Source organism: Chrysemys picta, chromosome 6 (assembly GCF_011386835.1).
Source record: "Chrysemys picta bellii isolate R12L10 chromosome 6, ASM1138683v2, whole genome shotgun sequence".
NCBI lineage: Eukaryota > Metazoa > Chordata > Testudines > Emydidae > Chrysemys > Chrysemys picta.
This window is the reverse complement of record NC_088796.1, coordinates 60,071,498-60,083,995: the sequence shown is the minus strand read 5'-3', so window position 1 is coordinate 60,083,995 and position 12,498 is coordinate 60,071,498. Positions and strand designations below refer to the sequence as shown.

Sequence of the window (12,498 nt, the reverse complement as noted above, 5' to 3'; positions counted from 1 at the left end):
TGTCTGTTCAGCCGGTAGGAGACATGTGAGCCCCTCTCCTTACTTTCAGCAGTGACAGACCTGTCATAGGGTTTTGGGTTGGTCCTCTGCCCCCCGGTAAATACCAGCCCATTTCATTTGAATTCACTGATGCGGACAGTACAGGTGGTCAACTCTTGGGTTCTGTAGATAGGGCGACTGAAGTCAATGATGACAAGTTTCAGTCCTTGGGACTTAGGGTGACCAGATGTCCCGATTTTATAGGGACAGTCCCGATTTTGGGGTCTTTTTCTTAAATAGGCTCCTATTACCCCCCACCCCGTCCCGATTTTTCACACTTGGTCACCCTATTGGGACTATTCACCTGCATAAAGAACATGCATCACTATTTGCAGCATCAAGGCCCTTGGAACATGTTACTTTAAGAAAGAGGGACAAAGCCAGCTACTGCTAACAGTCTAGAAATTCAGCTTTAGACTTGAAACTTTCATAGCTGATGATGATGACTGGATTCACGTGCAGCTACAATAATAAAGTGAAAAACTCTCCGAAAGCCATTTGTTACCAATGTAGATAAAAATAGAGGACTTTTAAAATAAAAATGATTTTTTTAATTTAAAATTGAATACAGGTTATTTTTTTTCAAAATAAGCTTATTTAAAATTAAATATATAATTGACAAGTTTATGCCTTAACATAGGTTATTATAATTTATTGACATAATCTAAATTAAATACAAAAAAATATGAAGCAGGATCTATTTGCTCCTGAAATTTTAAAGAAAGTCAAACCCCTGAATGGTGGAAGTCATTGACTAAGTACCTGGAACTAGAGTCTGCTGAAGTACTAAACCAACTTTTGATAGCAATGGCCTCTGCTGCGGATGCAGAGAAATTTTTTTCATTTCAATTTAGTCAACTATTTCACATGAAGACTAGTTCATTCAAAGTTAAGAAACCAATTTGGAGCTGAAAAAATAGGAAAGCTTATTTTCCTCTTCCAATCTATGAATAAAAATTAGAGGATGAGATCTACTAATTCTAAAACCTTAAAGGAGATAGGCCCAGATCCAGAAAGGGATTTCAATAAATCCACAAAGGGATTTAGAGCATTGTGGTACTTAACTTTTAGGCACATAGAAAACCACAGGAACAAAACCCCAATCCACAAAGCCTGAGTTAGATGCCGAGGCTCCCTATAAGATGAAATGGAGAAATAGGTGCTGTAGAATGCTATCCACAAAAGCTAGGCAGGGAGACACCTAAACTAGCCAGTCAGAGATGCCAAGGTGTATGTGCTAAGCACCTCTTGTCACATTTTGGGGACTACCTGGACTGGTAAGGGGTTTTCTCATTGCCTGCCCGGTAACTTTGGGGGTCTTCGTGCTGTGCAGTTATGGTTCAATTTCTTGACACCAGTAGCAAGCCCACAAGCACACTCAGGCTCTCACCAGTCTCGTTATCCTATGCAGGGTGACACCATCAGGCCTTTCAGTCCTGAGTCTCTCCAGATTAGGGTTACCGTATTTCAGGTTCCCAAAAAGAGGACACTGCCAGAGGGCTGGGGGAGTTGGAGGGGGCATATAGTTGGGGGTGCTGGAGGGGGTATTTGGGAGGTGCTGGGTGGGTGTATACTAGAGAGTATCTGGTGATGCTGGAGGGGTATGTGTATACTGGGAGGAGTATTTGGGGGGTACTGGAAGGGGTATCTGTGGCGGGAATACACACTGGAGTTGGGGGGCAGTGTCTGTTCCGGTGGCAGGGCAGCTGGTTCAAGCCCAGGACGCAGTGCCAGCTATCAGTCAGTGCCTCCCTGTGGGACACCTTCCCCAGAGCTAGGAGCCAGGGCCTGGATAGGCGGGATCCAGCAGCTATGGCTGGAGGGGAATGGACCAATCAGCTGTGGATCCAGGGAGGGACCAGTCAGGAAGCAGACCAATTGGGGCTCTTTCTGAGCTGCAATGATTGTTGTGCAAAACCCATGGGCATTGCCTGTTGTTTGAAAAATCTACCTGGATCGAGGGTGAAAGGTAAAAAAAGAGGCACTGTCCGGAAAAACCCCGATCAGCGTATGATAACCCTACCCCAAATTCATTGTAATTCTTCATTATCAGACATTTGGACCATTCCCCTCTGGTTTGTCACACCTGGAAGCATGAAATCAGCTCCATAGATATCACTTACTTTGGCACACACAGTCCACACAGTTTGAAAACCAGAGATCTGCTTTGGAAGAAAATAAAAAGTTTGTTTAAGAGAAAAAAACACTGATTCAAAGATGAAATAGTGAGGGAAAGCAAACCTATAAAAGTTACACAGGAAATAAACATAAAGATGCAACCTCAGACTTTATGCTTCTATATTAGATAAAATCCTTTGTCTAATACAAAGAAAACAAAGGGTAGGAATAAATGGTCAGTTTCCACAATGGAGAGAGGTAAAGAGTGGCATTTCCAAGGATCTGTATTGGGACTGATGCTGTTTAACATATTCATAAATGATCTGGAAAAAGGGGTAAATGGTGATGTAGAAAGTTTGTGGATGATACAAAATTACTCAAGATAGTTAAGTCCAAAGCTGACTGTGAAGAGTTACAAAAGGATCTCACAAACTGGGTGATGGGGAAAGAAAATGGCAGATGAAATTCAATGTTGATAAATGCAAAGTAATATACATTGGAAAACATAATCCCAGCTATCCATAGAAAGCGATGGGGTCTAAATTAGCTATTACCACTCAAGAAAGAGATCTTGCAGTGACTCTGAAAGCATCCACTCTGTGCAGCGGCAGTCAAAAAAGCTAACAGAATGTTAGGAACCATTAAGAAAGGAATAGATAACAAAAAAAAAGGAATAGATAATAAAAAAGAAAATATTATAATGCTAGTATATAAATCCATGGTATGCCTACACCTTGAATGCTGCATGCAGTTCTGGTTACTTCATCTCAGAAAAGATATATTAGAATTAGAAAAGGTGCAGAAATGGGCAATGAAAATGATTACCGGTATGGAATACCCCTACAAGGAGAGATTAAAAAGACTGAAGCTGCTGAAAGTTTAGAAAAGAGAGGACCAAGGGGGAATATGATAGAGATCTATCAAATTATTAATGATATGGAGAAAGTGAATCAGGAAGTGTTATTTACCCCTTCATATAGCATAAGAACCAGTGGTCACCCAATGAAATTAATAGCGATTTAAAACCAACAAAAGGAGGTACTTCGTTACATAATGCATAGTCAAGCTGTGGAACTTGCTGCCATGGGATGTTGTGAAGGCTAAAAGTATAATTGGGTTAAAAAAAGAACTAGATAAGTTCATGAAGGATAGGTCCATCAAAGGCTATTAGCCAAGATAGTCACAGGACACAAATCCATGCTTCAAGTGTCTCTAAACCTCTGACTGTCAGAAGCTGTGATTGGGCAATGGAATGAATCACTCGAAATTGCCCTGTTCTGTTCATTCCCTCTGAAGCATCCAGTACAGGCCACTGTCAAAAGACAGGATACTGGGCTAGATGGACCATTCGCCTGACCCAGTATGGCCGTTCTTATGTTATTAAGTTATCTATTGCCTTAAAACAGTTTTCCAGAGTATTCCTAGCTAAAGGAAGGATCCAGCATTCATGAACAGCCTCCCACCTCAAGAGTCAAGACTGTCCCTCAAGAGTCGAGACTGTCCCTCAAGTTCTGGATAAACTTCCGTTCCAAGCCTGCTTTTAACAGGCTTTTTCCTTCTTTTCTCTCTCTCACAGCATGTCTACACTACAAAGTTAAGTCGACTGAAGTTACATTGATGTACAGCCACCGCTGTAATTAAACCGCTGGTGCATGTCCAAGCTATGCTCCTTGTGTCCACATGAACAGCTCTTGCATCAACACAAAGAGCAGTGCACTGTGGTTAGCTATCCCACTGTGCAACTGGCCACTATCTGCCGCAGGGCATTCTGGGATGGGTTTGCAATGCCTCATGGCAGCAGGCTCAGTATCCTATGATGCAGCTTTCTTCATCCCATCATTCCATGACCTTCCTAGTACATTTTACGCTGCTTTTCAACAGCCCCTGTAAACTGCCTGCCCACCATCTCTGTCAGAGAGCATGGATCCTGCACTGCTCTCCAGTATTGTGATGAGCATTATGAACACAACGCGCCTGATCCTGTACTGTAGTATTTCATGAGCTGTGACTCTGATGCTGCTGCTGCCATGGTATCTGCCCTGTTTTGTGTCATGGACAGAAACAATTCAAGATTGCTGTTAGCATTCACAGAGCAGCTACACACGGTGGACCATCAGTCCTAGTCTTGAGAAACAAGGTCTGAGTGGTGGGATCACATTGTTATGCAGATATGGGAGGATGAGCAATGGCTGCAGAACTTTTGGATCCACAAAGCCACCTTTCTGAAACTGTATGCAGAGCTTGCCCCAACCCTCCAGTGCAGGGACACCAAAATAAGAGCTGCACTAACAGTGGACAAGCAAGTGGCGATCGCTGTGTGGAAGCTGGCAACGCCAGACTGCTACCAATCAGTTGTGAATCAGTTTGGAGTAAGGAAATCCACTGTGGGGGTTGTAGTAATGCAAGTGTGCATGGCCATTAATTGCCTCCTGATACAAAGGACTGTGATTCTGGGCAATGTGCGTGAAATAACGGATGGTTTTGCAGCAGTGGGATTCGCTAATTGCGTGATAGATGGCACACATATCCCCATTTTGGCTCCAGACTCCAGAGGGAGTACATCAACAGAAAGGGCTACTTTTCTATGGCATGCAAGCGCTAATGGATCACCAGGGTCATTTCACCGACATCAACGCAGGCTGATCAAGGAAGGTGCCTGATGAACATGACGAAGCTGCACGCAGGGACTTTCTTTCCAGAACAGAGGATTACCATTGGGTATGTGGAAATGCCAATAGTAATCCTGGAAGACCCGGCCTACCCCTTGCTCTAGTGGCTCTTGAAGTTGTACACTGGCCGCCTTGACAGCAGCAAGGAGCACTTCAACAACAGGCTATGCAGGCGCAGAATGACTGTTGAATGTGCCTTTGGTCACTTAAAGAGGTGCTAGCGCTGTCTCCTTCACAGGTTAGACCTCAGTGAGGAAAATATCCCCCTGGTTATAGCTGCCTGCTGTGTCCTTCATAATATATGTGAATCAAAGGAGGAGAAGTTTCCCCAGGGGTGGAGTGTGGAGGTGGAGCGGCTGTCTGCTGCTTTTGAGTCAGATACCAGGGCTGTGCAAGGGACTCAACGGGGAGCTATTCTGATCAGGGAGGCTTTGAAAGAGCATTTTAAGACTGGGCCATCGGCATAGACGACTCGTGCCTCCCCTGGCATGTTTCTGTGTATGCTAATATAACATACAAATGCACCTATTGGTTTTGTCTCTGAATGTTAGCAGTAGTCACCATACGTTGGATAGTATCAGAGGGGTAGCCGTGTTAATCTGAAACTGTAAAAAGCAACAGAGGGTCCTGTGGCACCTTTAAGACTAACAGAAGTATTGGGAGGTTTGTTGCATGGGTTGGTTCCTGAGTTAGAGTTGTTATGTTCACCAGCAACCACGCACCACACCATAACAACTCTAACTCAGGAACCAACCCATGCAACAAACCTCGATGCCAACTCTGCCCACATATCTACACCAGCAACACCATCACAGGACCTAACCAGATCAGCTACAACATCACTGGCTCATTCACCTGCACGTCCACCAATGTTATATATGCCATCATATGCCAGCAATGCCCCTCTGCTATGTACATTGGCCAAACTGGACAGTCACTACACAAGAGGATAAATGGACACAAGTCAGATATCAGGAATGGCAATATACAAAAACCTGTAGGAGAACACTTCAACCTCCCTGGCCACACAATAGCAGATGTAAAGGTAGCCATCTTACAGCAAAAAAACTTCAGGACTAGACTCCAAAGAGAAACTGCTGAGCTCCAGTTCATTTGCAAATTTGACACTATCAGATCAGGATTAAACAAAGACTGTGAATGGCTATCCAACTACAGAAGCAGTTTCTCCTCCCTTGGTGTTCACACCTCATCTGCTAGCAGAGCACCTCACCCTCCCTGATTGAACTAACCTCGTTATCTCCATACTGATTTATACCTGCCTCTGGAGCTTTCCATTACTTGCATCTGAAGAAGTGAGGTTCTTACCCACGAAAGCTTATGCTCCCAATACTTCTGTGGGTCTTAAAGGTGCCACAGGACCCTCTGTTGCTTCATACGTTGGATAATAATAAAGATTCATTCACTTTCCATAAATTCAGTTTTATTGCATACCCATGCAAACATATTTATGTATTGGTAACATAAACTTCATACACACAGGGAAAAGTATCTTTAAAGGGGAAGGAACAGGAAATTCCCAAGCATATTTGCCAGTGAGGTTCTCAGAGCTGGGTGTATGTCCAGCTGTCGTGCTGCTGAGGCCTCAGAGGAAAGGAGGAATGGGGGAGGGGGCTGTTGTGGGAAGGTGCAGGAAGGCAGTTCTGTATGGGCTGCAGAGGGAGGCAGGCACGGATGTGTTCAGACTGAAGTTCAATCAGGAACCGCAACATGTCTGTCTGCTCCCTGAGCAGTGTTATCATCTATTCCTGCCCGTTTCCTATCCTGACTATCCCTCCGCAATCTGCCACTGATTGCCTCCCTCCATGCTCTCTGCTCACAATTCAAAGCACCAGACTGCTAGTGCCTGCAGCACCTCCTTAAACATTTCTTCCTTAGTTCTCCAATTTCTTTTCTTTAGCTGGGTGAAGCGCTCTGCTGCTGTGTGGGAGAGTCAAAGACACATCTGCAGCTGCTAAAGAAACAATAACAGAGGTTTTATTGTCAGTGTATTTTTGCCCTTGACCCAAACAAGTAACAAACACATCTTTCTCACTTTCCATTGGCACTCACACAGCACAGTGGTACTCCCAGCCATGGTGAGTACAGCCCGGGCGGGGGTGAGTTGGGACAAAGGCGTGGGGTAGCCATGAGGGTATCAGTACCAGTGTATAGGGCTACTGTACTGAATACTGGCACTGTTTTCCACAGGCAGGGGTGACTGCAGCTGATATATCACTCCTGAGGTTAACCGAGGCTGCAAGGGTCCAGCTCTTGCATGCATGTGGCTGCAGACCAGGACTGTATACTGCTGCCCTGTGTGCTGCTATCATGCCTGTTGAACTAATCACTGAGTGGTGTGGCAAAGTTTCATATCATGGGGGAAGAAATAAGGCAGCCCTCCCAAGAAACCTTCAGCAGAGGATTGGAGATCAACCTCGAGATCTCTATGGAGGATCCATGGGACATCCCAGTGTGCATAAACAAATTTTTCCGTGAGGTCCCCTCTCCCTAACTGTAGAGGGGAATGAGAAGCAGATAGAAACTGTTCCTTTGTTGGTTATTCACTACCTCTTGTAGCCTGCTTAAAAAAGAAGTACATGAGCAGATGGTTCCCTGCATTATTGAAGCAGAATGAGTACTTACCAGAGGCTCCCTCCCCATCATAGATTATCCAGGAGTCAAAAAGAGATCCTGGCTCACTACACCACCAGATCACCCTATTGCCTGTCCCCCATCCTCCTCTGCCTCCACTTCCTCGTCCAGCATGTCATCCTCTGGGTTCACTCTGGTGGCCAGTGACTCCAGCCTTCCCGAAGTATCCCAGGGGCTCTTAGCAGTGGAGATGGATTCACGTCTGCCAAAGATGGAGTACAGCTCCCTGTAGAAGAAGAATGTCTGCAGCTCTGTACTAAAGTGGCCATTTGCCTCCCTGGCCTTCTGGTACACCTGCCTCAACTCCTTGATTTTTATGCGGCACTACAGCATGTCCCTGTCATAGCCCTTCTCCACCATACCTTGAGCAATATGGCCATAGATATCAAAGTTCCTGTGGCTGGAGCGGAGTTGTAGCTGCACAGATTCCTCTCCCCACAGACCCAGGAGATTCACTACCTCCCGTGCTCCAGGCAGGAGTGAGTTTGCTGCATGGAGGTGGCATGCTCAGCTGGGCAGTTGCTCTCCATGTCGAGCAAACAGGAAGAGCAATTTCAAAACTTCCTGGGGCTTTAAAAGGGGAGGGGCATTCACTTGTGTATCTGGCTGCAGGGCAGCAGAGTTCAAAATGTAACCAGAGTGGTCATGGTGTGCATTGTAGGACACCTCCTGGAGGCTCCTTACGGCAACGTAAGCCACGTAGCATCTACACTGACACTGCATTGCTCTAAGTACATTGCAATATGCTTTATGCCTCTCATTCAGGCAGTTTTATTAGGTCGGTGTAGCAGGCGTGTTAAAGCGGTGGAGGAACATTGCAGTGTGTACACGTCCATAGTTAGGTTGGTGTAAGCTACCTTACATCAACTTAACTTTGTAGTGTAGACATATATTCTATGGTTACTCTTGGTTATTCAGCATGGGGAAATTCCCTATTGGCTTCCGAGCTGGGATGTTCTTTTCAATTTCAAGTTGTCTCAGTGTATTTCCATTACCTGTAATGGTTCATTGTTGTTTTCTGCTGGGTTTGACAATGGATAGTTATTTGAAGCTGGTTTTATGTAAATAACTGGTTTTGGTGGTGCCCCTTCCTGCTTGACTGCTCACTGCCTTGCTGTGAGGTGTAGTACTGATTATGAGCAGTTTTCTATACACAAATGCATACATTTACCACCACCGTCTGTATAAATATTTCATAACCATCAAATTCAGAACATTGTAAGTTTCACAAAAAACTTACCTGATACACTAGGTTTATAGTACAATAATACAGTATGCAACCATTTGGTTTAAATGGTCATTTTTAGAGTTTAAACCTCCTCTTCTCCCTTGGGGTATCTGTACCCTGATTGTCACACCTCTCCCCTCACAGAGATAGACACCTACATCTAGGCTGCAGGAAGATGCCTATCTCTGCTTAGCAATCCATGAATGGAAACCTGTCTCCTGGAGTCAGGTGGCTTAGGCTCCTAAGTAGTTTTTTGTGAGAATGAGTTAGACGCCTGCCTACACACAAAATGGCCGGAGGAGGAGGTGCAGTGGTGGGTCAGGAGGGGCGAATGCCTGGTGGCCTTTAGTTGTATATGTAGCATCCCCACATCAGAATATCCCATAGTTCAGTGGTAGGGCACTCTCCTGAGGAGTAGAAGAACCCCTCTTCAAATTCTTGCTCCCTTTCAGGCAGAAGGGGAAACTGAATCTGGGTCTCCACATCCCAGTTAGGTGCTCTAATCACTGTGCTGAAAGTTATAAGGTGGGTGACAGCAGTGGCACCTCTTCCTCCAGACAGATTTTGAATGGGCCCTGATCTAGGCAGGCGCCTCTGAGTATGCTTAGTGGATTGGGCCCTGCATGTGAGATTGGTGTTTATCTGCTTGTATTCCACAGTTCATGGATTGCTCAAGGGATTAGATGGACACTTAGAGTCAGGCAGTGGTGCACAAGCCAGAGGCAGGAACACAGGCTCCTACGGAACTTTTATGCTGAAAACTTAGGCGGCTAGTGAATTATCTAGGTGACAACAGGCTTTGTCAGGAGTTTTGTGAATCACAACAGAGCCTAAAACTAGGACTTAAGCACCTAAACTCAAGACTTAAGTGTCAAAGTACCTCTGTGGACCAGGGCCATAGTGATCAGAAATAATCCATTCAATTCACTAACTACATGTAATACTCCATTGTTTAATAAATCAGTTAGTTTTCCAAGCAAAAGATGTATTGATAAACTTTTATATATAAAAAAGTCTTATGTATCCAGCACATTTAAGATAGTTTTATTTAATTTTCAAATATTAAAATACTGTTTTTGTGCATTTTTAATTGAATAGAGCCTGACACAAATCACAAATAAAAAATTAATCATCTAATAAATAAGAAATGCATCATTCACCATTTTCTAATATAATAAAAATGCAAAAATTAAGTATCTGAATAAATGTAAGTTAAGCTATACAACTGCTTAAATAAATGTGTATAAATAGAGTGTATACTCCTAGTTAGCAAAAAGAAGCACCAAATTTAGCTATATTTAGTTGCAAATCAAATCAACCATTAAATTAATGGTTACCAACTAATGAGAATCAACCTTTCTTTAGGAAAAAAGTAAAATGCAAAACATGATTAAAATCCATGTTTTTAGTCACAGTTTCCTGCTTGCTGATTTTAATCAGGATTGAAAATGGTGCTTTAAATCCCTTTTATTTAAATCAATCCAGCCTGCTTGTTAAGATACAGATCTTGTGGGAAATCTCCTGACAGTAATGGTTTCAAACCCCGTTCTTTTAAAAATTGGCACACTAGTGAGCTCTTTTACCATAATTGGTAATACTCCTTGATACTAGGCCATTGTATTTCCATGTATGTATCTGATAAGCTTTGTATTGATCTACTAATGAGCTATTTTTAATTACACCTAAACATTTTACAAAGCCAAATCAACTTCTTACCATTTTACTGGTACAGTATATATTTGAAATGTTCGAAAATTATTTAGTGCCCCGTAGTGTAGTGGTGTACATGTAATAAATTCCCCAGCACAGAAAGGTAGCAGTAACCTCTCACAGGTCATATGCTCACAGATTAACTATCTCCTCCTAGTTGGATGATAAATTATTATACAACCCCTTCCTCCCAGGGCTTCAGAGTTAACTATGAATGCACCCCTTAATTATAATAGTCACCAAACCTGAAGAGCATTTAACTGTCTCATTAACCACATGCTACATGTACAGGAAATAACAGAAGCAAAGCTACTGTCAGTAAAATTAATTAGTTGAATCGCCCCTGAAAGGAAGCACTTTCTCTCTGACTGGGACAGATTGGATCTTCCCATGATTGATAATTCACAGCATTTTCTCACATAGGGATGCTCATCCAGTTCAGACCCCTTCCTGCTCTTTGCAGAATGTTCTTAGATAGGTTCCTATTTCCAAGTTCAGTTTGTACCTGACGCCTGGTTGGGTATTGTACAACTGAATTACCCAACACTTTCTCTCACCGGGGGCAATAGGCAATGGGTGGAGTGCCCTCAACAGGTCTTGAAGTCAGTGGCCCACATACGATAGGACCCTTGATTACAGTGTTCATCTGCAGCATAGCTACAATATTCTTTTATGTCCTTTGACTATCAGGTTAATTTGAATCAAAGTCATGTGGGTAGTGTAAGTATAGAAGCCATTTGGATCAAATATGGTGGTGCTATTCTTATTTATTCAAGAGTTTTACTTTTCATGTATTTTGAAAAGAAAATGGATGGCACCTCATAACTGAAAGGACATTTCTTTTTTCACTTGGCCCAAACTGTTGTTTATCTGTGTCTATCTTTGAAGAGCTTTAGGTCTATTTTTCAGACTATGAAATATGTACACCTATCTCTGTGAATAGCATGAGGGGATGGGATCCGGGCACCAATAAAAATCTAAATACATGCTGAAAAAATGATGTCATTTCCTAAGGCAGTATCTAGTTATCAAAGGGTGGACATCCATCCCAAACCCACAATTTCCCAGCTCCTGTAGGATGCAATTAGATTAATCTCTGAGAGTCAAAAGGCTAAGTATAATCAATTAGATTAAGTAAACACTTAGAGTCAAAAGGAGGAAGGTTATTCCCCCCTTTACTTTAAACTGATTGTGTTATTTCATTTGTTCTCAATAGTTTATGAAGAACTTGGCTCCTTTCTTTAGCATTTTCTGAGTCACTTTATCTTATGTTGAATGGAGGCGTCCCTGCAGCCAAGTGCCATCTGGTGGAAATTTTATTAAAAGAGATTGGGTGTAAGGGAGAGATTTGTTCTTTGAATCAAAACACAAACCAGTTCACATGAGTAATAGGTCATTTATATAAAATCTTTCAATTTCCTACTCTTCTAGGTTAATATTTCATATCATACCAAGGGAGGAGCTGCTGTTGAAAAAAAGAAAATATTTTGAAAGATGCCCGAACAAAGCATTGCCATCGAAGTACAATGTGGTGATGATTAGTATCTCATCAGGAAACGACACTAACTACATACAGAATGCAAGCTCAACAGGCTGCTTTCTGTTAAATGGGACTCGTGAACAGCTTTAGCGTCATTTTGTTTTGATTAAAACAAGATGCCACATTACCCTTTACTTCTGATTTCTTTAGCACTTCCTCGTGTTTACGATGTGCTCAGGGCTGTGTAATAACAACACACAGCCCAGGACTGAGAATCCTTTTATTTTGTCTGGTATGAAAGACTTTTGAAATTTCCCCGTAGTTTAAAGACCCGGGTCAGATGCCTGAGCTGTCTCCGTCCCAGATTCCTTTTCTCTTACTGCAGAGTCCTTAGCACAGACCTCAGAGGTGGAAATGGCATTGGGTGATGCAGGGCAGCGAGAGCGTGAAGGTGTGTTGCGCGCACTTTGGACTGCGCACGGATCTGTTCACCACCGGTACGTTAATAAAGACTTTGGTTAAGGGCTGGAGAGGAGATGGAGGCGGGGGGCGTATTGTATGGGCCGGGTGAGGGCCAAAGCTGTTTCATTATCGGAGGGAAG

General features: G+C 43.2%; 1 long non-coding RNA gene across 4 annotated transcripts in view; it reads left to right on the top strand.

Annotated features, from left to right (window-relative positions):
- Positions 1–11,883: 11,883 nt before the first annotated feature.
- LOC112060241 (uncharacterized) overlaps positions 11,884–12,498 on the top strand; it is a 50,553-nt gene continuing 49,938 nt past the window's right edge. For all 4 annotated transcript variants that reach the window (XR_010602250.1, XR_010602249.1, XR_002889555.3 and 1 more), the window contains exon 1: positions 11,884–12,393. This is a non-coding gene — a long non-coding RNA (uncharacterized LOC112060241). The remainder of the gene's footprint in view (positions 12,394–12,498) is intronic.